This window comes from Patagioenas fasciata, chromosome 1, assembly GCF_037038585.1.
Source record: "Patagioenas fasciata isolate bPatFas1 chromosome 1, bPatFas1.hap1, whole genome shotgun sequence".
Classification (NCBI taxonomy): domain Eukaryota; kingdom Metazoa; phylum Chordata; class Aves; order Columbiformes; family Columbidae; genus Patagioenas; species Patagioenas fasciata.
In genome coordinates this window covers 98,597,476-98,625,003 of record NC_092520.1, presented here as the reverse complement: position 1 = coordinate 98,625,003, position 27,528 = coordinate 98,597,476, and the positions used below count along the sequence as shown (strand labels likewise).

Below are 27,528 nucleotides of genomic sequence, written 5' to 3'. Positions count from 1 at the left end.
GGTGTACTGAGAGTTAACACAGTAAGGGTAAGAGAGGTTGACAGGAAAAGACAGGAGAAAAAAGACATTCATTGGTTGTAGAAATGTGAGTCCTTCAAACAGAGGTACAAAAGGTTTTCAGATACAGGGTACGAAAAGGAAAGATTGCCCTCACATGGCAGAGCCAAAGCTGCAGCTTTAGAAGCTTCAGGAGCCGACCCTGGCAAGAGCTTCCTGGGGCAGAGCTTGGAGGCTACTACATGAAGTAGAATCAACTCTGGATATAGGAATTATGATTTTCCAAGCAAAGGAAGGCAACCAGAACAGAGTGAGGCTGAAGAAAGGACAGGAAGGACTATGAAACACCTCTGAAAAGAGCCCTGAAGTGGAAGGGCAATTTAAGTCTCCTGTGCTGGGAGACACTGAAAGGCCACATACGATGCACATGCCTTGGCAAGCTGCAGCTACACCTGGCATTTGGAAAAAAGATGCAAAAATTACAACAGATTACGTTGTTTGAGAAAGACTAAACATGAACCTATGGTGCACAGCATGGGCGAGGAGGATGGTGACAGCACTGTTACAGGTATGTGGCTTATTCAAAGGAGCCATGAAAAATGCTGTGGCAGAAGATAAAAGGACAACCAGACCGTACGCAAATGGCAATAATCAATTTTCAGCTGGACAGAGCTGCACAGGCTGATAAGGTTTCTGACAGGGTTACGAGCACTGAAAGAAAAGCTACAGGCAGCGTAAGGTAAGAAAAGAAAGGGCTCAGAAGGGCTGTTCCCCACTGAAGGAGATAAAGGCATGGGCAAATGAAAGAGAGAGTTCATGACAGTGTCAGGGATTTATAAGATGTCACATCCTTGATCTCTCCCCCAGGCCAATGCACTGGAAACAAAACAGCAGTGGAAAAGGCTCTGGGATTACAGGGAGTAGAGATGGTCTCTGCAAACTGCAAGACACAGCACAAAAGCACCTCACCCTCTCCATCCCTGCTTCAGTGGGGTGGCTGGAGCCTCTCACCCCCAGCCCAAGGTGAAGGTTGCAAGCGTTCTGCCCTTGGAATCAGCAGCCATGGGAGAAACTCAGCCCTGGAGGGACTCCGCATCCATCCTCAGAACAAAATGTCACTTCCTTAGCAAATAAGGAAAATGAAGGCAGTACATGAACAGAGCATGTTTTCCTCTCCTCCCAGAGGGGACTGGCTTTTCAGAGATGGTTGATACTGCACACTACACACCCTTTACCTGACACACCAAGTAGTGCTCTCGGGCAGAAGCCAGTATTGAAAGAGAGTGTGAATTCAGCACCCTCATTTCAGAGATGTCCTTACCTCATTGCCATTGGGTCAGTGATCAAAACTGGAGGATTTTCTCAGGAAAAGAAACCACTCAAGAAAAGCCACCTTTTGACTGCATAAAGCTTCCTGATTTCCATATACAATCTTGTTGTCTTAAGGGAAGAAAATCCACAAATCTCAGCTTGAGAAACGGCTCAGCCTCCCAGGGCTGTCACAAAGCTAACAATGACTGCAAAGTCATAAAATTGCAAAATCATAGAGTCATAGAATCATAGCATCATTTTGTTCAGAAAAGACCCTCAAGATCAGAGAGTCCAACCATTAGCCTAACTCTAGCATTGAACCATGTCCCTAAGAACTTCACCTACATGTCTTTTAAGCCCCTCCAGGGATGGTGGCTCCACCACTTCCCTGGGCAGCCTGTTCCAATGCCTAGCAACCCTTTCTGTGAAGAATTTTTTCCTAATATCCAATCTAAACCTCCCCTGGTGCAAGTCAAGGCCATTTCCTCTTGTCCTGTTGCTTTTTACTTGAGAGAAGGGACCAACACCCTCCATGCTACAACCTCCTTTCAGGTAGTTGTAGACAGCGATCAGGTCTCCCCTCAGCCTCCTTTTCTCCAGGCTGAACAGCCCCAGTTCCCTCAGTTGCTCCTCATCAGACTTGTGCTCCAGACCCCTCACCAGCCTTGTCACCCTCCTCTGAACTCTCTCCAGCACCTCAATGTCTTTCTTGTTGTGAGGGGCCCAAAACTGAACACAGGATTCAAGGTGTGGCCTCACCAGCGTGGAGTACAGGGGGAAACTCCATGCAACAGAAATCAGGTGCCTGGCAGGCAGAATAGCACAGTAGGGGTGCAGGCAGGTCCTGGTAGTTCCAACCCCACCTGCCATGGACGGACAGTACTTTCCTCTAGACAAGGTTTGTCAAAGCCCCATCCAACCTAGCTGATACATCTATTCCAATAGACAAGAGAAGGATACAAAGTATCCTTGGGATGGTGACATGTATGAGGAACCTACTCATAGCACCAGCAAGATCCCAAGGTTTGTGGGCAGCTCTAGCCAGTGCACATAGTGTGTATATTTAAACAAAGGCTTTGTGAAAGAGAAAGAATCCTCAACCCTGCATTGCTGTAAGAGTAAGCTTAAAATATATCACAGACACTTTCAAGCATAGGATGAGAGAAGCCCATGCCTGGAGCTTGGCATTTTGTGTATCACGCACAAGGTGCCTGTCCATGGCCCCAAGAGCAAAGGAGAAATCAGATCTGGATGTCATTGCATAGCGTGCAGGCTGTGATTGCTACAGACACTGTCCAGGCTGTCACCTCATAGACAGCAGTTCAAACTGTTGGCCAGGATGAAGGCACCAGGTTTTCCTGATACCAAGTAAGAATTAAAGGGAAAATTTTCAGTCTTAAAAGAAACCTTTGAAGGTTGAAGGACACAGGAAGGGCAGTAAGGGTCTGGGCATGTTGCTAACTAGATAAGGCTGATGCAGCAAGCTTAGGTGTGGTTTCTTGCTGGTCCATGCTCCGTAAGTGTTAGCCCACTACTTGGCTCTCCTCTGGGCCAACCCAGCTGGCTGTCAGCAAGAAAAACCTCAAAGAGAAGGAAATAGGACTTACTGATGTTGCTGTGAGCCTGTGGCCTTGGGGCTTGGACTCAGATACATCAACTGAAAACCCTGGGAAAATAGGTAGGAAGACTTTGGGTTTGCCACATATATTGTACCTGATGGAAGAATATCTGACAAGGGCACAGCCAAGTCAGACCTTGAGGTATGGGTGTGGAAACTCAACCAGACATCCTTGTAAACCCCTACTCAGTTTGTCCCATTGCAGCAGGCTGGGGCTGAGGTCCAGAGCTCAGGATAGCGAGTGGGTTTGCTGCTTCCTAACAGCACCCATGCAGACATCTCAGGCAAAGCCAGCACCTTCACTTGACACTGAAAAGCTCTTCAGAGGCTCAGCAAGCACCAGTAAGTATATGGCATTAACTTCCGTGTTGTTGATTTCTCCTTGCTATGCTTATTGTTTAACCTGGTAGGAAAGAAACAGGAAACTTGTTTGGGATGCTCTCGTAAAAGCTAGCTGGAATTACAGTTCAGAGTTGCATACTTCCTTGCTGGGCTATGCTGATCGTTTACAACTCAGCCGTGAACAAATACATGAATGAAGTAACAAATTAATTAGACAGGTCTTTGCCAGGTTCCCTGGTTTCTGAACTGCACGGATTTTGCTATGACTGCCAATACCTGTGAGGATTTTGTTCTTTTGCAATTATTGTTCTGGCTTAAAACACATGGCCTTCCAAATTAGTTATCAAAACAGAGAAACACTCACAACCAGCAAGACTGTTTTAGTGATTCTGAACTGTATACAATAAACATGATTCAGATGCAGCAGCCACCGAGCAGATTGTCAGTGCAATGGAGGCACTGTGAACTGTGCATGCAATTCCTGCACCTCAGCCTCTCTTATCAGCACTGCATTTATGGTGTGTGCCTGAGCTGTCCATCCCCAGATTTGTCATCTGCAAATAGTCATGCAAACTCATGTATGTAGGGAAGCAGGTCAAGCCACTATATGGAGGACCAGGAGCTGTAATTTAGTCAACACTAGCATTTTTGGTACTATGTCTTCTAAAGCTGCTTACAGCATGGTTAGATAACATAGCAGGAGATACCCATCCAATACATCCAAATATCTCCCCTCTTGACACGGGGAGTAAACTGCAGCTTCCAGATCTCCCACAAGACTGAAAAGTCATGGTGAAAAGCTACTCCGAAAGTCCTGTGGTGCCAAAGCCCTCAAGCAGGAGGCACGATGGCAGAGCAGCACGGACACCAGCTCCAGCTGTGTCGTGCTCATAACCATGAGGATGCTCCCAGGAACAGTCTGCACCACAAGCTTGGCTGCTCCTCACCACCAGCATCTGCTGCTGGCCACTATTGGAGATGGGGTGCTGCTGGGTGGACCTCTGCCTGGTGCAGTGCAGCCATGCTTGCGGTTTTGTGATTTATGTGGTAAAATATGTCACAGCATGGTATAGCATGGCACAATAGTTTAGTGAAGTAGGTGAAACAAATGATGAAGTCCAAATGAGATGGTTTTGCTTCTTCAGAACAGAACTTCTCAGAATTATTAAAATCAAGCCTTCTGATAAAGACAGGCAATATCATGGCTTGTTGATTTTGTTTGTCTGGGGATTTGGGTTGTAGGGTTTTTCCGAGATTGTTACATTTCACAGAACATTTCATTTGCATTTATGCTGTGCTTTCCCGGAGAAAATGATATTGTTAAAAACCAGATTCTCTGTAGTTGTAAATCAAATCCATTTATTTCAATGGCTTAGTCTACAGAGCATGAAAGGCCAGCTCTATCTATCCAGTTTGTAATAAACTGAAGAACATTTTTGCTCAGTACAGCAGTCTCAGACTACTCATAACACTCAAGCACTGGTCTCTATATAAGCAGCTTCTTTAATTATCATTGCCAATTCTGATTTTCCAGGTGAAGGCAGGCACCTTGCTAAAACACTGAAATCATTTATCACCTGTCATGAAGAAGAGAGTTTGTTGGCATCCTCCTATGCAGGGAGAAATGCTTTGATGCCAAAGTATTCCATCTATGGTATAGTAACAAAAAGCAGCACCTGCTATGAAGTTTGGAAGACTATATAAAATTTAATTTATGTACATTACCAACTTGTCTGACACAGGAGCATCACAGAAATGAATAATAAGAAAAAATTGTTAACTGTTTTGTAGCAGTCACAAACATATCTAATTTATGACAGAGAACAAATAAGATAGTTTCTCTTCCAAATAAACAACCCCTCCCAGGAGCTGTGCAGTGACTTCATTTATATGGCCTTAAATGAAAACTGTCTGTAGTCAACAAGTCTACATAAGGCTACCAAATACAAAACACAAAGATCCCTAAACCTGTCTGGTTTTTCTGATGTGTACAAAGGACCAGAAATCTGAAAATAAGAACTAAATCCACCAGTTAACAGCTAATTCATTTGCAGATCTTCAGCTGGTAAAGGTTGATCAGCAGTAACACCCCACCACCACCCTCAGATACACAGGAATGTGCAGCAGCATCCTCTGGAGAGAAAAGCTCTAGTGTTCACTAACACACATCACCATGTCCAAGTCCCTCTTTACGCCCCAGAGTTACCATCCAACTGGTGATGAGTCCCAAAAGGAAACCAAAATCCTGCTTTTCATTAGCAGTTTCTACATGGGCAGGGGCCATCTTAAAAAAGGGGCAAAGAGAAAAGAAGTGGTTGGTGCCAGAGGAAGCCACTGAAACAGGTTTGGGTTTTGAGGCTGCAGTGGCAGGGATGGGACAGTACCAGCACCACTTTGTAGCCACTGTGCAGTCTTCATCCAGATACAACCTCTCATGGCTCCCAGAGCATCAGTCAGGATCTGGCACTTCCACTCCTTTATAAACACAGCACTGCTATAGGGCAGCGTTTTTTCAGACACAGACCAAAGACATATTCATTGCAATGACTTGGTGTGTTCCCTTGTCATCCCCGCTGTGTCCCTCAAATTATTTGGCTTTATATCCAGGGTTAGGGGGTGAAGGTCCGGGAGAAACAACAAATCCCTACTTGGCATCACGCATGCTACAGCACTTAAAGGTAAGACACAAGCAGGGGGTTGTGAATCTCATTTGAAACTTTTCATTCTTCAGTTCACACAAAGGAAGGAAGATTAACCACCCCTTCAGCCCTTGTGCAGGAAAGGCTGTCTGAACCATGGTCTGGCATCATGCTTCACCCATATGAAGAGGTGGGGGTTTGTCAGAGTCAGTTGGGAGCATTGTTCCCCCAGAATTTACCTCCCAGCTTCAGCCTTTGTACCCAGTGTCCTCCCCAGGGACACACAGTGGGGTACTGCCACCCACAAAGTGATGGGGCAATTTTGTCATCTGGGAACTGAAACCACTGTGAGAAAGGAAAATGCAAGGAGGTGGTTGGAGCAGCTCTGACTTGTGTTAGACAGCAGTGGGCTTTCTCAGGAGGGCACTTGTCCCACAGCACAGGAAGGGAAGTGAGAAAAGGGCTTATGTCACCTCCCAGCACATCCATGGGCCGCCTGCACTGTCCAAACACCAGGGACCAGACTGCTCTTGGGGGCCCGTGGGGTCTGGTCAGTTTGAAAGAGGTCATTTATATACAGGACTGGAAAGGCGGGTGCAGGGTTGGAAGTTTTGAGTAATAATTGTGCGACTTTTTTTTTAACTTGGTCCATCTTTACTACTGTATCACTCCATTTCCTAAAACAGGTTAAAGCCTTTAGATCAAATACAGAGATGAAATAACTTTTTTTTTTCTTTTTTTCCTCCTTCACAGGCTAACTGCAAAGTCTGTACACACAGATCAATGCAATGTACAGATGTCATTTAGATTCAAGTACAGTGCCAGTAGCTGTTACCAAGGGTTACTCAACCCTGAAAAGCCTACTTTTTTTCTTGCTTGCTTCCCAAATGAAGACAATGTTTCAGTCCCTTTTTTCATGGGGAAAAACAACTTGTCTATTGCTCTTTTCTATTTTTTTTTTCTACTCCCAATGGTGAACCCCAGCCTTAATGCAAGGATTTCAAAGAAAGCCAAAGTGATTTTCTTCATGTTAAGAATTTGCCCTGACACTAAACATTTTTAAATGTCATCTTCTATTTTCTGTTATGTTAATTTAATTTATAAATTAATTTATAACCTGAATTACCCAAATACACTTCTGCAAATTTGTTCTCAAGGAAACAAATCCAAGCTGCTCTTTTTCCTTTGCCCTATTTCTCGCTTTCTATTAAAGTCTGAAATTTGTTGTTAGGACTTCTGGAACTGAAACAAAAATTATTCAACATATTGTTGGGTCAGAGAATGAAGTGTTTGGTGGGAAAAGGGTGGGGAGGTAGTAAGAGCAAACAAGGCAAAAAAAGGCTTGTATTTACTGAATTTCTAACTTTCAAGTGTTCAACCAACAACTGGTATTGCCAGCCAAGCCAAATATTTCTACATTTTCTTTTGACATTTGAAGATTAAATAAAACATGTTTACGTGCGATAGTACCAGCAGACACTCGACTCCAGTCTCTCCCCACCTCTCCAGGACTTGTCGCCAAAGTGATACCATGGAAACAGCATCGCAGAGATGGCAGAGAATTGGCCCCTGTACAGGAGACCCCTGTTATTGACCAATCTCCTGATTGAAGGGAGCATTGACAAAGTCTCCAGCCCTGTTTGCCTTCTATAAGAGCAGCTGCCATAGCTCTGCATGCATGTGCACACCTACCTGATAGACATGTGCTTTTTATCTCCAGATTTGTATTTTATTTACCCCTTAAAATTTTAGGAAGGATACAATTAAGGATACCAGTTAATGACCGCTGGTTTTTTTATAAAGTAAACAGAAAGCGATTGACTATAAGTATTAAGTCCAGAGCGCTTTATTGAGGTGTGATTAGAAAAACACTAAAAGTCTACTTAAAGGTACTCCACTTTCTAAAGGCTTCTGAAATGTGTCTGAGAAGCATATTGACATTGCCTTTATTTGTCATTTACCTTTTGATCCTGCTTCTTGTGGCTACAAGTTCACATCAGCAACTTTGCTTGGTGGTAGGCGAGAACAACCTCAAGACTTTCTTTTTGTTGAGGATTCCCACCCTATATGGAAAATGAAAACAGATACATGTCAGATGTTGTTGGAAGCAGGAACAGGAGGGAGGCAGAGATGGATGGAGGAAGGAAGAAAGAAAGGAAGGAAAAGAAGGAAAGAAGGAAGGAAGAGGAGGAACGGGAAAAAAAATGAAGACAAAAAAGTGCAAGTTTTTTTATAACATTGATTTAACATCCAGTCTGAGCCAAACCTGTTTCACAGACTATGTTTCCTTGGGGGCTTATAATGCAACTACTACAGAGAAACCAGCATGATCTGACACAGCGTGAGCTATTCAGCAGCATGTTAAAAATATGAATAGCTCACAATGACAGGAGAATCAAACTGTAACTGCCTGGAATGTGAGATTATAAAATGTGAGATTATAAAATATCACGATCCAGATTGAAATTCAATATATTTGTTGAAGTTGTCAGCAAAGGCACACAGACTATTGAAAAATAGTGCATTCCCTACAGCTGCTAAGAGCGGCCTTTGGGCAAGGCAAGAAGCTGCAAGTTTAAATTAAAGTAAAAAATGATGGGGGGGAGGAGGAAGAGGTGCTTCTCATATCAGTTCAAAATATTCAAAAATTGAAAATGTAATGGGAAGCAAGTAGTGAAGAGCCAGCCCTGGAGGAGTAAACAAAGGCCACTGTAGTCTGTAACACAGATGACTCAAAGGCAAAAGGCACATCACCCTTACTCTGAGGGGTCTTCAGAAGGGACTTTGCTGGAAGGTAATGCCCTTGCAAAGTCTGTGCTCCCTACGGATTGTACTATTCAAAGGGATTTGCTATCAGAAACTCTCAGACTAGGTAATTTTACATGCACCAAGTTAAATATCAAAGGGAGAACTAGCCAGCCTGCCAGGCTAGCCACAAGTGTTAGTGGAGGTAAGTAATAGCACTAAAGTAACCCTATTCAGGTAAGCAGTTAAACAAATGTTTATACTGAGCACATGACTTAAGCATTTGCTTAGGTGATTTAATACACTGAGGCCAGATTAATGAAATTCAGCTGCTATTCACCCCACCACAAAAAAAAGTGTCATCCGTAGCACAGATATGAAAGCAAATAAGATAAAAGGCAAGACGAAATAAGAAAAGAGGTGCTACTTACCTGTGCTATGCATTTTGTCTTTTGTATGGAGCCATTTGTAACCATTCCTAAGCATGGTTTGTATTAAGGCTGGATCAAAAATGACACCTACCATGCAGCTGTTTACATCTGGCTCACAGGTGTTTGACTGGTGTTTGCCAGGAGCAGATGGATGCCTCAGAGGGGCCTTTCAGGACTGAGATGCAGAGCCAGAGAGGCAGAAAGGGAGACAGTCTTTACTGTTCCCTATCTCAGTTATCTCCCTATTAAGCCTCCTGTTATGAAATACAAGTCAACTTGAACAGAAATACTGGTTGGAAAACTCTCCTGATTTTCCTCTAAGGCAGCAAAAAGTGTGGTAGTGAATACACACAGGAGCACAGGGTAAGTTAACTAGAAAAATAAAAAAGAACATTAACAATACTGCATGGCAATTCAGGTAAAGCCTCCAGCAACAGGAACTCAAGGTACAGCTCTTTGCTGCACTGGGCTTGCAGCATGTCCCTTGCCTCAGGGGCCAGAAATAGGTGCATTAGATGAAAAAGCTGTCAGATTCTCCCAGCTGCCTGGCAGTGTGATTTTGTGCACATGCTAAGGAGAACAGCAATTCCAGAGAGCCCCAGTGCTTCCTTCTGTGGGCCTGTAAATGCTCTCCTTTTGCTTTGTATCCTGGAGGGTCAATTCTTTAAGTGAATGTTGCTGTTCTCTGAGTTGCTCCTATGGCTGCAGTGAGGAGGCAGGAGGACCCTTACAACAAATCCAGCACACATTAAAAACCCTCCTGTATGATGAAAACCTTAGCACTTCTGCTCCCCAGAGGGGGAGCAGCCAGTCACATTTTTGAAAGCCTGTTCACCATCATCTGCTCAGAGCCCAGATACTAGGTCTGACACTAGGCAAACCCATCCAAACCTGTCTGGAAAATAGGACTTTTTGCCCACCTGATAATGGGAAGCTGGTGAAAAACACAGACCACAAGGAGGATGCACCACCACACCTTGCCTGCATTCTCCCACACATCATAGTAGAATCATAGAATCACAGAATGTCCTGAGTTGGAAGGGACCCACAAGGATCATCGAGTCCAACTCCTGTCCCTGCACAGGACAACCCCACAGTTCACACCATGTGTCTGAGGGCTTGTCCAGTCTCTTCTTGAACACTGTCAGGCTTGGGGCCGTGACACCTCCCTGGGGAGCCTGTTCCAGTGCTCCACCACCCTCTGCGGGAAGAACTTTTCCTAATGTCCAACCTAAACCTCCCCTGGCACATCTTCCTGACATTCCCTCGGGTTCTGTCATTGGTCACCAGAGAGACGAGATCAGCGCCTGCCCCTCCTCCTCCCCTTGTGAGGAAGCTGTAGCTGCCATGAGGTCTCCCCTCAGTCTCCTCTTCTAAAGAAGTGAGAAGAAAGCTATGAGGCAGGAGGATGCAGGAGACAGAGCAGGAGGAACAAGTAGGAATTCACGCCCTGCACTACCAGCCTGGTGCTTTCAGAGCCAAGTACACTGTGGCTTTGGCAGGAGAGTTTCATTCAAGATGAACAATGCAACAGACACGAGTGTAACAAAGAGACCTTTGTGAACATGGCTGGCCTGTGGCACAGGATATGGACTTCTGTTCACGCTGGCTGCCTGGAATATGAAGGAGGACAAACAGCTTCCCAAGTCAGGGTAATACGACTGAAAATCCCAGTACATCCCCTGAGCTCCCTGCCTGTGCAGCTCCTCATCTGTGCAGCAGCTTCTTCCTCCCTGGGAGGATTTGAGCAAAAAAGAGGGGGAGATGCGGGAGGTCAGGCAGTTCTTTGCATGTCTGCACACGCAGTGCTGGCAGCTGGAGCTTGGGAGCTCCGGAGGCTGGTCAGCTGCCTGGCTGCAGGCTTTGGGAATCTCCACAGTGCACAAAGGCTGCACTGAGACAACAATCCTGAATCCAGTGCTTTTTCTCTCCTGAGCCAACAACACACAAAAAAATCCATCCCAACTTTGGCAAATCAATTGTTTCCAACTTTCCTGAAGAATTATCACAAGGCAGAGAAATTATCCTCAGCCCTTCCTCAGACATAAAGCTGAGGATTTTTTCCATGGGCTGAGTAACATGAAGCACCCCAAATTACCACCATTCATGCTACCACAGCCAAGTATTACCTGTACAACACCCCCAGTGAGAGTGTTGGAGCCTCTCTTAAGAACCTATGAAATAATAGTTACCAATTCCCAACCCAAACACACTACCAAACTCACCCACTTCATCCCTGACCCCACTGGTTGTTTTTTTTTTAATAAGTTCAGGCCGCCACAGGCACATAGTTTACCCTAAAATACACCAACTTCTTTATAACCAACTTCACAGAATTTTTTTCTTTTTAAATAACTCTGTCACCAAGCCTATGATTTAACCAACATTCAGAAATCACATGTTCACCACCTGGATTGGAAGTTTGTACTTTGTTTTCAATTCCCATTGCAAATTCAGTAACCAGCAATGCCATCAAGCTGTCTTTGAAATATTTTTGCACATCTTTCAGCTGCATGGGCATTATCATCAGAGAACTGACACACTGAATCTTCCATGCACAAGCATGCCTGCAGATCATCACATGCATCTCTACCAAGCTTGCAACCACTCAGAATATGTTACATTGCTGTGCCTTAGAGCAGACTCTCAGGGACCGCTAGTCACTTGGAGGAGAGCAATGATGGCACTTACTTCACTGGTATAAGATTGTATTTTGCTTATCAAAGAAACTACACTTACCTTACAAGAAATGCAGAACCAGAAGCTTATTTCAATGCAAAAAACAAACCGACTAACTCTACCCCTCAATTTTCACATAATAAACGCTAATGAGATCCGCATGGAAAATCAGCAAGCAACCACAACTAGCACTGGAAGACCATATGTTCGGAAAGAAATCTCCCCAGCATCTAACTTCCTAACTTTTAAATAGTCCCCACCCTCAATAAACTCATAATCAAAAGTAAAATAAACTGAACTCTCCCTCGAGAAATGAACTGCAACAAACAGGAAAAAATCCATAAGCTCGTCTCCCCAGCCACTGCCATGACTGCCCTCTGAGAAGCCCCTCTGCAATCCAGGGAGCCTTCACATGCTAGCCATGAAATGTGACACACACTACACCCATGCACTACAGGACTTATGGAAACTATGCAGTTGGACAACACTTATGTGCTGGAGTGAACTCTGCTGGACTATTGATAAAGGACCATAGCATCCGGTTACCACACAGAAAATATTTTTCACTAAATGTTCCCCCTGACCTCTTGGAGGGTCGTCCTAAAGGACAGCTTCTGATACAACTCCAAAAGGCAACCCTGAAAAGGAAAATGCTTAGCTCTACAAGAGTAGAAAAAAGTTAAGGACTCAACAAAGTCCCTGTATTCAAGGCATATTTTGATCTTCCTTCTGTCTAGCTGAATGATGCTCATTCCACGTGGGCTGTTTTGCTCTGAGGGAATAAACATGTTATCACATTTCCCTTGCTAATACCCTGTCTTGACCCCCCAGGCTGTAACTGCCCTTTTTCTCTCAAGCTGACCAGTCGGCTAGCACAACTGAGTTCAACAGAGAGTTATTGGCTTTAACTTGTGTTTCTTTAACTTGTGTTTTGTCTGGAAGATGCTGCTGCTGTTTTCTGAGTCTTGAGGAAAGACCTGTGTGTCCACCAATTTGCCTGGGGTTTTTTGCTTTTTTTTTTTCCTGAATATCAGCCGGTCTAATGAAAGATATCACATCTGTCCATAAGCCTGGTGAAATGCATGTTATTGCACTGACTTTGCACACACTTGAGTCCTTCACCCCATGACAGTCTTGCTGTGGGAGAACATGCTATATGTGTGCCACAGATCTGCTTCACTGGGCCACAAGGAGCAGAGCTCAGGTGCTTGTCATGATCACAGACCTGCAATTAAATCAGATAGATGTGGGTAGACATCCATAAAAAAAAAAAATTTGGAATGGAAAGCAAAGTGCACCTCAGAGAGGTGGAGCAAAGACCCTGCTCCCACCTCTCGATCACAGGGAAGCTCTGCCCCCCTCCAGGAGCTCAGTCATGGGGGCTGTTCCTCATGGCACCCATGGTGGTGGTTGCTCTCCCCATCATGCCCATCTCAGTGTCAATGCTTCCCATACAACACTCAGCTCTGCCAACTCAACACACCAGCCATGGACCTGATCCTGTGCCAAGAGCAAGGCAACCCCGTACAGCCAAGGCTGTGTCTCCCTTCAGCACCATCCCACTGCAGAAGTAGCTTTCCTGAAACGCACATAAGATGTGGTGCTCTAATTAATTTCAGGAATGTGCTTCTACCAAGGATTAGGTAAAATAAATGTTATCTGGTTTCATACCTGTTTTCATGTTTGCATACGCATACCTGTCTCTAGCCCTGTCAAATGCTTAGACCTGCCAACTGCTCTGGTTATTAGAGTGTCTCAGTTTTACTGGGTCACTCTTCACTTTTCAAGAGGCTTTTCTTTAGATGGCTACATCTGCCTGGGTGCATTCCCCTGCTAAACTCACAGATACCATATATAGAGTTACAGTTCCCTACAGAGGCACTTCAGAGACCATCCTTGCATTGCAAAGAAGTAATGCTAAAAAAAAAAAAGAGGTCATATCTGAAGAATAATAACTCCTGCAGGAGTGAGCTAAGGTTTTTTCTTTTCTGTGAGACATGGGTGAATTGTCCTTCAGCTATTTCATTCATATTCTATTTGAGCATATTTTCTTCTCAGTCATAGCAATACAGGTTCATCAAATATTGCTTTTCCAAGTAATTTTTGCTTCATTTCCAAGCTACTGCTTCACTAACTGGTTCAAATTTTCCACCAATTCTCACTGATGCAGAAAGGTGCTGTGCCAGAGCTCAACCTGTGGTTTTTAGTGAGGCCAATAGTGCAGATTTCTAGCAGACAATGTTCTTCCTCTTTCCCCATCCAAAACCTGCAGCCATGATATTTCCTGGGCTTCTGCATCTGAGAAAACTCCTGTTAGCCCTGAGGGAAGAGGCCAGCTCTCATGCTTGGGAGGCCGGGATGTGCAACATGGCTTGCTTGCAACTCATTTTGGCATGCTGCAAGGCAAGCATGGGGGGTTCCAAAATGAGGGGTCTTCTTCAGTCCTGTCAGCAGAAAATATTGAGCAGGCAGTGCAAGTTCAGAACTGTCCCCAGTGATATGAGTACTTCCACCCTCACATGTGGTTTTCATTAGCTGGGTCCCTGGCACTCTCTTGGTTTATGTCAACAGAAAGTTTGGCCCAGCAAGTAAACATTACTGTAAAACTCACAGGCAGCTCTTGAAAATAGCTGTGGATAGGTTACATATCTTGGTCATTTCTGAGAAGGGTTCAGAGACAGCTCCTCTGCCACTACTGAAAGCTTCAGGGTGGTTGCAGCATGCAGCCAAGTAGGCAAATTTGCACATCACTGCATGTAGCTCTGAGAAAACTCCCCAGATGCTTTTTGCACAGGAGGTATTTGAGAGTGCTGGGGGTAGGATGTTGTAGGCGGTGCTGAATGAAATTGTCTGCCATTGTTTCCCATGGAAAAGAGAAGTGAGGACACACAGATTACCTCCGTTTCCAGGCTGGAGTAGCAGCTACAGTTCACTACTGCCCAGACAACATACTCTAGCAAAAATAACTTGATTGTATCATTTTGAATGCCTATAAACCCTGTGTGTCAGGACCCAGATGAGAGCTATGTGGGTAACCCTGCAAATATGAGACCTAATCAGTGTACAAAAGCATTTGGTGACCCCATCACTGAGCTAGTGATTTTTCCAGCAGCCCAAACAATGGTTCTTCAGGGTAGATTATAAAAAAAAAAAAAAACACTTGTCCCAAACCTTTCAGTTGCAGCTGCAGCATGGCACTTTCCAAATGAGTTGCAGGTGCAAGTCAGTCCCTTTGAATTTCTCTTTACCGGCCTTGCATGAAATTCAACTACAGGTCAGCCCTTGGAGGTGTTTGTGGCAGCTGCAGAGGGTGAGCAGACAGCAGTGCAATAGCAGAGTATTTGCTTCCCTTTCCTTCCACTCCCTCCACCTGACTGTCTTCATTTCTGAGTGATGCACGCCAAGAGTAGTGCAGAGGAGGGGGAAAAACTATTACTTGTGAAAAAGTCGGCTTAATGAGCTGTGAATAGAAAATTTGTACCTGCAAGGGGTGCAAGGTGGGAAGAAAAAAAAAAAAAGAAAGAAAAAATAATTTAAAAAAAAAAATCTTATCCTGTGGATCTTGAGAGCTATCACCACACCAGCAGCAAGTCGTCAGAGCCATGAAAAACATTTCCAGCCCCAGGACATTTCAGGACATTGCCAGACCAGGCCGGGCATACTCACTGCTCTCCGGCCATGCACTCAGGAAAGAAAGGATCCCAGTTTCTGACAAACAAGCCCTGGGCAGGGTGCCAGCTGCCCAGTTTCTGAGCACTGAGAAGGAGGACAGGCTGCTCCTCTGAGAAAAGCTAGACCCAGGGGTGTCACTGGCGATGGAAAGATTTAACCCTTCCAGGGTTGCCCTTGCAGCGAGTTGCGGGGACAGGGAATACGCCCAGGCAGGTACCAAGACTCACCAGAGTAACAAATCCTGACTTGCACAAGCCAGTGAAGCTCACTTTTGTCAGTCTTTGCCATCAAAGGTCCTTATGCATGAATTTCATAGCACACAGCCATCTGTTCAATAATTTGGAGTAAATTTAAATTTTTTTGCAATCATTCAATAAGACAGAGAACAATTGTACCATCCCCAGACATTCACACAAAGGCAGTTACCAAATTTCACAAGGCAGTGTTGCAGTCTCTGTCACTCTTATGGAACAGTGTGGGCAACAGTGCCCAAGAGCGTTGTTTAATGTTCCTTATTCCAAAAGCTACGCATAATCTTGAAAAAAAATTCAAAAGCCAGCTTGTGTAGTGCTGCCAATTTGCTTTTCCTCTGCAGCCAAATGCAATTGATGCTAAACTTCAGATGTCAGTTTTTATGTCTGTTCCCCCCCCATCCCAGTTTATTTGTTTCTCGGATGTGTATGGGCGTGCCTTGATTTTCTTACTTCTTTTACGCATCCACAGACCACCCGTCTGCTGCCTTACAGGCCAGCACAATGTGTATACTACAGACTGAAAAGCACTTTCCTTTCCCTTTTAGAGCCTTAGTATGACGAAACGCTAAGAGTTAAACTGCAGCTTTCTATCAAGAAACGGCAGCTGTAAAATCCTAAGAAACTACTCAGCAGGACACCTCTTAACTGGTTATAAAGGTAATAGTAAAAAACACAGGCGCAAAAAAATATTGCCTACTTCAGAGAAAATGCAAAAGAAACTTTCTCAAACTACACACCCTTTGTAGCAACTTTGTACATGAATGAGGGGATTGATGCAGTCTCAGAGGATTGCACTGTGGTTTACCAAGGGTATGGAAGAAAATGCATAAGAAAAAATGAAAAATTATGACTGGTTAGTTTGTTGAGTCTTGCTAAGGGACACAAGCCTCACACAGTTGCTACAGCTATGAAGAAGTACCTTGAATGAGAGTCAATGCTTGATCCCTTGTTGCATCCTACAATTAATCTAGTCCCCTCTGGATGGTCTGGGTTCCTGACCTTCATCTCTGTTGTTCCCCAATGCACTGACACCATCTTTTCACATGGCAGAAAGTCTGCTCGGGGGTCATTCATACATTACGGATGATTCACGCCTTCCTGAGCTGTGCTTAAGAGACTCTGCGTTCGCTGCTCAGGAAAGTTCTGCACATGACCCCATGCCCTTCTGTGATTACCCAGTAAAATATGCTTCACATGAAATTATGAAGTTATGTGGCTCGAAAAATAGACAGTGTCATCTATTTTGGAGGTGTGAACCTTAAAGTATCAGCTACTGAGTGAGCATGGAAAAGACTGTTCTCCATTAATATGAAAAAATAGTTTCTAGGGTGGAAGCCTATGCAGAGTAACTTGGCCTAGAGATGCCTGTGCACTACTTTTGTTTTAAAAGCAGACTATTCTGGTTTGAGTGTTGCCAACACAGCGAATTTCAGAAGAATTAAATACTGATGCATTGTTTCATCCCCTTTTTAAGTAGTTGATAGAATAAAATTTCAAATTACTATAGCAACAAGCTTAAACAATACCTGGAACTTGTCGATATTTATCCCATGATCTGACGGTGTTTTGTTGACTATGTTACTTTGCAAGGCTACAGCATTAAGTCAGAATTTTATTCTTTTAACATATGGTCCCTAGGAAAGAGATTTTCTCTTGCACTTTGTGCTCTGCATGACAGTTAAGTGCACCAAAAATAAGATTCTTAAAGAAAGGCATTAGTTACCTGTGATTAAATCCCTCAGCTTAGGTATAGATTTAAAATTTATGGAAATAAAATTATAGACATAAAAATCAGGTTGCATAGATTCAGATGCGCGTTAAGGAGTGCGAAGGCCTGTAAGAGTAATGTGGTTTTTTACTATTATAACATATGTTTATCTCTAAAGAAGGCATCTGTATAAGGTATCGCATGGGGATTTAAGTCATGTGGGTAGGTGCAAGTAGCACAGGATTAGGTGGCTGTGGGACCAGACTAAGATCGAGCAAATTATGTCATTCCAAAATTCAGAAAACTCAGCAGTGAATCTCAAAGGGGAGATGGGGGGAGGGGAGAACTATATCAGAAGATGTTTTGAGAGGTGAACACAAGTATGTTCCGCTTTTTTTTTTTTTTTGGGAATTCCGTGTGACACCTTCCAAAAACACAGCAGAAGACAGTGACTCTGTTGGTCAGCTCAGGCATCTCCCCCAGACCCATGTATGGAGACCTGTCCCTTGTGGGACAAATTCAGCTCCCAGAATTACACAGCAGATTTTTACTTATTTGCAGCAACCTTTCTTCCTATGGTACCACTTTTGCAGTATGCTGAAAAGCAGCAACTTGCTTTTTGGGAACATACGGCTCGTTCAAAGCTGGTCAGTAAGCACGTGTATATCTACCTACAGGACTGGCCATGCACTCATTGCATACTGCTGACACCCCTGGAAATCCCAGGGAGAGTGCTCCCAATAAGCCAGGTGCAAATTAATTTTGAAATGTGCAATTTACCAACTGAGGGCAAAGCATGGTACCTGGATTTAGAAAGGAAGAGAAAGACCACCTGGGGAATGATAGAACAGTCTGCAGAAGTCTGGTACCCCGAAAAATACTCAGCTAAATTATCAGACAGCCTGTGACTCTCAGAGAACAACAAGGGGAAGGGAAACAGCCAGTGAGGATTTGTGAAGAGCAACCTGGCCTCAGGGCCAGGTTGAATGGGGTTCTAAGCAACCTGATCTGGTGGAAGGTCTCCCTGCCCACAGCAGGAGGGTTGGAACTAGATGATCTTTAAGGTCCCAAACCAAGGCATTTTACAATTCTATGAATTTATGAAATTATGTCAAACTAACTGAATTTCCTTCTCTGGCAGGGTCACAGGCCTGGTAGTTAGTGTTATGGTGTAGATTTGGTATATCTTGACTTCAATCAGATTTTCACCAGCTGGAGAGGCCTGAGCAGCACTTTCACAGACAAAACTGGAACTTAGAGCAGCCCTGACAAAATAAAATTAAGCAGATCTGAAATCAGCAGGGTGAAACTCAGCAAGATGGATGTGGAGGGCAGCAATCAGGAAGGAAATCTCGGGTGCCCAGAAGAAGGACAAGCTGGTGAGATGGACTAGGCTGCTGCGCAAACTGGTCTGGGGGTCAGAGTCAAGCAGGGGGCGAACATGATTTGACAATGTGATACTGTTGGAAAAAAGGCAAATGTCATTCTGGGACATGCCAGCAAGTGCTGTAAACAATTAGTCTGCTCTGCTCCACATAGAGGAACCCTGAGCAGCAGCCCTGTGCCCAGATTTTGGCACCAGGCTCTGCAGAGGGTGCAGGCAGACAGGAGCACGTAGGAAAGAGAAGTAAGAAGAGCTGCAAGGGACTGAAACTCATGTTTTATGAGGAAAGATGAAAGAATAATTCATTTAGGCTAGAAAAGGGTTCTGCCATAAACACTACTCAGAACAGTATTAAATGCTAAAATTCACAGACTTGCTGGCACTGGGTGACTATGCTGAGGTTCATCAAGAGACTTCAGGCACAGAAGTGGGGAAGTGGTGCAAAATATTTAGGAATGAGCAGGCTACCAAGGGCAATGCAGATGCACTTGAGCTTACTTCAAAGCAGGGAATGGTCCCACTGATGTCCCGGGCCACCCACCTGCCCTCTCTATCATAGTTTTGCAGTCCCACCCTGTTCTTGACCAAGATCTGAACCCACCAGAGCTACCAGCTTCCATAAAAACCCTGCTCTGAGCTGACATTGCTGGTGAAAGGAGCAAAGAGGACCAAGTCCCATGCCCTACATTTCAACATATTAATTTCTTAGGCGACATTGAGCCCCCAACAATGCTGTCATGGGCTTTGGGCAAACAGGGCAGCAATGACAGGACCCAGCTGTCAGTTTGTCTGCCACGTGGCACCCCAGGGGGACAGGGAGAGCATGGAGCAAGCATACTCTACTGAAAAAAACCAACCAAACAACAACAAAAAAGACAACAGTAAATACTTTCTGACTGTGGAGAAAAGGAGGTCTGTAGATGGGTTAGCTACATAAAAAGAGTAAATCAGCCAGTGGAGAAAGGTTGGATGGGGGGTTACTGCTGTTGTTCAGGACTCTCTTCCTACAAACAGATGCCAGTCTCAAGGGTGAGGATGGGGTACCTTCCCCCCAGCATCACTGGCTGCAGTTGTCTCTGCCAAGTGCCACTTGTTTTGGGGTGGGAGGGTGAGGGGAAGATCACATGTGTCTCTGGAAATTGCCAAAACCATGCTTATTTGTCTTTGGAAAACCAAAATCCCACCTAGTTTCCCCGTGCTTCACATGACATGCCTATCTCCCTGAGTCTTTTTTTGAAAAATTGCAAAGCATCCATGAAGTTTGTTCACTTTGTTGCTTATGATAAAAAGTGCAAGGTATCACAGTTTGTCTGCGTACTGCGCTGCACAGACCAACATGTACAGTGATTTTTCTCACTCTCACAATGCAGCTTGGCTGCTTTCATCAGTTTACTGTTTACAGACTAATTTTCTGAGCAGCTGTCCTCTATAATCTCAATTTGGATCACGTCAGAGAGAACCACTGCCTTCTGACACTGATCCAGCCTGAGGCAGATGTAAGCCTTCCCTACCTCCACAGCACAGTTCATACCAGAATACTCAGGACTTTCCATGAGCCCCCCACGGCCACACAGTAAATCTGACTTTCCCATCAATGGACATGATTTAATGCATGTATGCTACATTACAAAGTGTCGTATTTTACCAATAGCGCATCCTTCTGGGACTGTGCATCCCATCCCTTGGGGGGTTCCCATTCCTACATGGAGACGGACAAAGAGAAATAATTTCCTCCGTGAACTGACACACACCCCTGCCCTCACCCTCACCACTTCTTCCTCATAGAGAACAAGCAGACTTTACTACCAGTACTTCTGAGAATGGAAAAGAAGCATGTGACAGTACTTTTAATGTCTGCTGCTTTTCCATGCCCTCCTCTGTGTTTCTTTCCTGGGGCTGTACACAATCTCCAGTGAAGAAAAGATTTTGAGTAACCCTCTGAAAATCCTTCTCCACTGTGTCCAGGAAGCTAGGTCTGGTGGGACAATACAAAGAAACAAAAACCACTGTGGGTTTCCTAGTCAAAGGAATACTGTCCAGTTTGAGCACACATATCCATGGATAACAGAGATCAAAAGCAAAAACGGACAAGCATCTATCTCGGTTATTTTAATTAACACAAATGCTGATTCTCACAAAGTCATTATGTCCATTGACTGAGGTGCCCCACCGAACTCCCCGAGGGTCAGGAGTCCGCACAGCTGCTTTGACAGTCGTGGCAATGCCACTGTATTCATTTTCTCTGTTATGAAACACTGTGGTTGCCCCAGGCTTAGCAGGTTTGCTTTGTTGCTGCATTACAGCCACTGGACTTTACAGTACGTTATGTGGAGGAAAAACACAGAGGGCCAAAATTCAGCAACTGAAGATCTCACCCCATGGTATGCAGCAATATGCCAGAAAGAAATACTAAGATGACAGAAATATTAATTCCCCATTATATGAGTCTTCTGTTTCCTCATTTGCTCTCAAATGCAAGGTTGTCGCAGATAGAAAAGTGCTGGCTCTTCACCAACCACATACACTGCAAATTAAAAAAAACAAAAAAGGAATGTTACTAACAGTCAACATATGTTTTACCACAAGTCTTTGCAGAGCAAATAACTTATAATATGTGCTGCACATAAAACATTATTATGTAAAATAACATGTATTCTGTGTTTTCAATAGCTTTCTGCATAACCTCAGGATTGGATGTTAAGTTTTCTGCATAACATATTTTTCGGTAAGAGCCCATTGAGAGATGGAAGTTTTCCCACCATTAAAAATGCTAGCTGATTACAACATTCTAGAACTTGTTCACTTGGAATCTACAAACTTATTCATGCTTAGTAGCCCTAGCAGATTCCACAATTCATGTAGCTGCATGGCAGATGGAGTTAATACTTCAGAGAAAAACCTTCCCCAAAGAGGCAGGGAACACTAATGTCTTCTTTCTTTTTTTTCAGTACAAGATTACCCTAAAAGGATGAAGAACTAGAGGTCTACTGTAAGACTGGGAGTTCCTGATAATTTCCTAACAGTTGCATGTTATTAGTGAATCACACTCATTATACAAATCAGAAACAGGTAACATCATGGTTTCCGGCTGGGCAGACGGGTGGCATATATGGCTGTAGAATTTTCCTGGAAAGTACTGACACATATTGACAAAAGTAAGTTCTAATTTATGTCTAATGTTGCCTAGTTGGATTGGTCAGAAAAAATAAGCCTTTAAAAGCCCTAAGTGAATAAACAATCAAATGTCCGTATTTTTAAGATGCAACGCTACACTATAAACTTGATTCCAGCTTCACTTAAATACTCCACATTGTTCTATTTCAGGCACAATAAGACATTTTGTTCAGCCACAAATTATTTTTTTCACTCCTCTGTTCATCCAAACCACTGAATATCCTCATTTTGGGGCAACCTGAAACAAACTGGTTTAGTTCTTTCAGCACTGCCAATGAACTGCAAAAAATAGCCCTTGTTAGCCAAGGTCTGTTTGCAGGTCCCAGGCTCTGTTTTAATCCTTCAAAGCCTCTCTGTGTTTTCCAGCAATTGTGAGCGTTTCAGGCAGAGCATGTGTATACGTTTCTCTGTAAAATAAATTCTGGCACAAAGCTTTAGTATGATGGGAAAAGCTTTTTGATTTATGAGACTGAAAAACTGCTTTGCTTTGTTTTGCTTCTTCAGTACCTGGATGAAATGTAAGACTAATTTAAAGAGGACTTAGGAAGGATATTTTATTTTAATTTAGGATTATAGTCACTTTAGCTAATGGCCTATAAGAAGATCAAAGTTTAAAGACACGTTTTCTGTTTCTGTCTGAAATACAAAAACTCCCTCAAATCTCATATTTGTTCTAGAAGTTTTACTGATGTTACGGACTTTTTATTTGTCGTGTCTTACACCTGCCTGCGGAGTCTCAGATGGTTCAAGTCTTTAATGGTTACTTCTATAAAGAAGTAGTCATTGAGATGTGTGAGTGCTGACAGAAGCCAAAACCAAAACTGCCTGTTAGCATAACAAGAGACACATTGAATTAATACTGGGATACCTCTTCAGCTGAAGAGAAATTCTAGCCCAGAGAAGAGCAATCCATCTGACCAAGCATCTCTTCCCTTACAGCTGCCCCATGGTCACTGTCTGGTATTTGTAATGTCACCACTTTCCCAGTCGCCCCATGATTGCAGCATCTTCCAAGAAAACAAAACGTAGGTAATTATTTTTAATTCATCAGCCCCAGCAGCCACATGAGAACCGAGGCAGTGCCAAGGCTTTGAGGCCCAAGAGGTTAATAAGCACCAGACCAGGGTTTTGCTCACCCAGGGGTTGCACACAGATCAGCTAAAGCTTGTCTTCATATCTACACCTGAGCGAAACAGCAATGCAGGTGTGGCCCATCCCCCTCCCACGCACTGGCAGTGTCACACTGCAGCTCTGTAGTGCAGTGCCTCTTGGTCACCCATGTCCAAGCTGATGCTCCCAGAAGCAGAGAAGGGACAGACCGATGTCAGCGCAGGGTGCTGAAAAACTTGGCCTTGCAGAGAACCACACTTTATAAACCAGAGAAAAGCTGATCTTAAAAGAAGAGGCTTGGAGGATGGCTTCTGTGAGAAAGGGAGGGTAAAAGAGAAATTAGGTATGGTTATGTCTCACCTAACCCTTGACCCCTCCAGAGCATATCCGTTGCACAGGGTATTTTGTACATAAAAATGGAAGGTGAAAGATAAGCAGTTTTTAAGTGCTGATGCCTGGCAGCATCTGTGACGAGGTTGGCTGTACTGGATGTCTCTCTCACCTGGGCAGCTCTGCTGGGAATGGAGATTCATTCACTCATCTCTTTCACTAAGAGATAAAAACAAGTGCTGAAAAACATAACGATATCTCCTAAATGGTGATTCTGACATGGAAAATACCTGATGTGTGTGACAGGTATTCCCAAACAGCTCACATTCCCTGAAATAGCCAACAGAAGTAAAGCAGCAGATTAAAATGGGATGTCTGGACAAAACCTGCTTTCATAGATGTTATCATAGAATCATAGAATAGTTTGGGTTGGAAGGGACCTTCAAAGGTCATCTAGTTCAACCACCCCGCAATGAGCAGGGACATCTTTATTTCCCCTAACACCCCACAAACTCATGTTTGTATGGATACGTGCTGTGGACAAGCATTTTCCTTTCTCTCTGTCATAGCATCAATGACTGTAAGGGAAGTAGAGTGTATTTTCTTTTAATCCAGCTCTTCCTCTAGTTTGACTCCAAGATTTATAGAGCTAAAACATCTTCATTTGTCTTCCACTTACTTTTGCCTTGGCAACATCAGCTGCAGTATGAGAGCATAGGCTCCCCAGTGAAATATGGTTGTTGGTCTGACTTTCCTATCTTTCAGACCAAGATCCCACTTTAGCTACTAGTAAATTCAGTGGGAAATGTGTCAGATGTATTGGTTACAAAATTTGCTTTATTTGTGTTAAAAGTACTTGAGTTTAATCCTGGTTTTAGGAAAGTCTGTAGCAAAGCTCCTGCTGTCTTCTGAAGGGCCAAGCTTTCACTCACTGTGGTTTTTCTAATGAGAAGATGGACAGTGTCACTCAAACCGGAATATTTCTGTCCTTACTAACTCCCCTCATAGGAAAAGTCCTACAAGCATCCTCAAAGTGCTACACAGCTGGCCACAGATAGGGAATTTATCTGCCATGTCTTTTGATGAGGCACGAAATAAAATTTGTTTTACTGCCTCAGAATTGTGCTGGCTGCTCAGGGATGGCAGGAGAAAAAGCCATATTGCCATCCAACTTGGCAAACCTGGCTTTGAACTGACATAGCAAGCACATAGTGACTTCTTGGAGCAGAACTGCACATTACCATTTAGCTGGATGAACGCATGAGATAGAAAAGTTGTTCTTGATTAAAAACAAATTTTGAGCATGGCAAGAAAATGAGTAAGGATAAACAGATTAAGTGTGATATGTCTGAAGGCTTCCCACAGTATAAAAGCCATATGTGGGAGGCATGAGCCTAAAATTAAACTCTTAACAGTGTGAGTTAAGTTTTTTGAAAGAGGCACCTGACACAATCAGTGGAGGAAAGTCTGAGTAATTGGCTCACTGGGGGAGGTTCTTACTACTTTCCCATGATCTGCACCTTCTTTCTTCTGCTGCACTCCTCCAAACAGGAAAACACCATTCAAGGGTCAGACCAGACAAGCTGGCTTACATGTCCCTCCAGCCCTGCTCATCCAAAGGAGTCCCCGTGCAGAGCCAAAGCAGCTGCAGGCAGCCCCAGCTAAGCCATGACCCATTCAATGCCAACCCAAGCCTAGGCTGGAGCTGGTATGAATGATGAAGTCAAGTCAACCTGCTAGCAGCCTCCTTTTCCTGTGCTCAGCCAGCTAAAGCCCCTCACCACAGGCTTGTATAGGAGAGTCTTTTTAAAAAACAGGCAACAGATTGGTTTTTTTAACCAATCAATCACAGACTAATTGCAACAAGTAATTGCTTGGGACAACAACCAATTAACACAGGGCCCTCCTCACAAACAATGAGCTTCTGGTTGCCATCTCTGTGGTCAGCATTGTGGGCTATGACCTCAACTCTCTCACAAGTAGAAAGGCAGCGTAGCATGTTTCTAAGCTACATAATTCTTTTCTTACTTCATTCAATCCACAAAACTGATTTCATTTGAGGCTGCCAAATCTTGTTTGCTTGGTGATGCTGCAGCCTGGGCTTCCACAATGAGCCTAAACTTCTGTCAGGAATGCTGTCTGACCTTTTCATTGCCCAGGGGCAACCATTATCCTCTGGGTCCACATCATCTGCCACTCTTTGCCATGCAGCCGGCATTCCCACACACATCCCTGGAGGCTCACCACTCATCAGTGGATGCCAGGGAGCCTACGATTAGCAGGAACCCAGCATCTCCCAAGGCTTTAGAACAAACCACTTGCGCTACCACTCAAACCACATTTTCCAGTAACTACGCAATCAAGCAATCATTCACCCAGACCAAACTCAATAGCTGTCTGTTGCTTTTGCTTGCAAGCCACTCAACTGTGCTGGTTTCTTCCTGATTAGTCTTCTTTATAGACTCAAACAATAATATCTTATCTTCATTGAGGAAGAAATAAATCAGATCCAGTCAAGGTACATTTGTTAGTGACTAGGAAATTCTGAAGTTTTGGGATCTCCCCATAATGCTGAAATCCCAGTCTCTGCTGCTTGCCACCTTGTCTGGAGGCCTTTGCAGAAGGAGCCCACACAGCAGCTCAGAGGCTTTTCCATTCCCTTTGGACATTCACAAGCAGTGAGACTACAGATGTTCCCACAGCCACTCTTGCTCCCACGAAGACCTGCTGTGAACATGGAAAGAATTCCTGTTCAAGCGGAGCATACAGGGCCTACACATAACATTTTTGGCAAAATGAAGGTCCAAATTAACCCCACTGAGAGAGCAGCGGTGGGGAAACCAACCCCAAGGGACCATTACAGCTCCCAAAATATAAGCGAGACTTGCCAGTCTTCTGTCATCAAACTCTTTACCAGTTATATAGTTTTTCTTTTTTTTTCTTTTTTCATGGGGCAGACTGTCTACTTAGGCAGGGTGCAGCTCACTTTGCCCATGCCTGGCTGCTGTTTTGGTAGTCCCAGGTTGTGGAGCTCGGCAGGATGCTGTACAGTCATGGGAAAGAGCACCCTGGCCTATGCCCTGCAGCAAAGTCAGCTTTGATAAGCAAATGCAATGAATGGATTTGTTATTTCAAGCCATTGGCTATCCCATGTCAGGCATGAAATTGACAAACGATTGGGAAGGGGAGCTTTTCCTCTTCTCCCTCTGTGGAGGAGCTGTCTTCATGCAACTCTGCGCCGCTCCAAGATGAAGTAATTTTGGCTCGCTCTGTTTTAGCAATTAGAGATAACAAACTCAAATTTCTTAGTCATCCAAAGGCAAAACTCTCATTAGCTCTTTGCTGGTATGTATTATGGCCTGATTTTCACTGTATCCTACGCTCTTGGTGCAAGCATGTGGGTCAGCAAGACACAGAACCTGCTCCTACCCAAGGCAAGTTACCTAAAACTGCTGTTGTGGAAGGGCAAGAGGCGAAATTCAAACATTATTAATAACATTTCCATAGAGTGCCCACACAGCTGTTCACAGGAGGATGTAATTATCACAAAGGATAACCAAGAAAGACTGATGGAAGAGAGTGCAAGGTTTTGCATTGTTGCTCACAGGCTGCACTATAAACAGGGCCTGAAACACCATGTGCACCCACGTTTCCACCCAGGAGTTACAAGGCAGTCCAACCTGAGAGTCCACCTGAAGGTTAGTTTGGGTTTTGTTTGGGTTTTTTTTTGTTTTTAATGAGGCAAGGCAAATCTTGCCTTCAGAAACACCAAGTAATCATAAGGTAGTTGGTGGGTATTTCTGACTGGACTAAACATTAGGAAAAAAAACACTAGCTGCACGCTACATCTGTGTAAAATGTCTGTGCTCAGCACCACCTGGAGCTGGATGCCTGTGGCTCTTTGCATAGGCATCCTTTTAGGTTTTTAATTTCGGAGCACGATCAAATGTTAGGGACATGCAGACAGGTCATCAAACCTCCTAGTTCTATCTATTTATTGAGACTGGCCACAGCAAAGGCACTAAGGGAAAGATTTAACTACTACTACTACTACTACCACCATGTTTCCCCGAAAATAAGACCTACCCTGAAAATCAGCCCTAGTATGATTTTTCTGGATTTTTGAGGATGCTC

At 44.1% G+C, this 27,528-nt stretch overlaps 1 protein-coding gene across 1 annotated transcript in view; it reads right to left on the bottom strand.

Moving 5' to 3' along the window:
• The window catches only part of NDP (norrin cystine knot growth factor NDP), a 36,169-nt gene extending 28,239 nt beyond the window's left edge, over nucleotides 1-7,930 (bottom strand). Inside the window, exon 1 of the mRNA XM_065847074.2 lies at nucleotides 7,869-7,930. The gene's annotated coding sequence lies outside the window, so the exon portion shown is untranslated. The remainder of the gene's footprint in view (nucleotides 1-7,868) is intronic.
• Nucleotides 7,931-27,528: the final 19,598 nt, after the last annotated feature.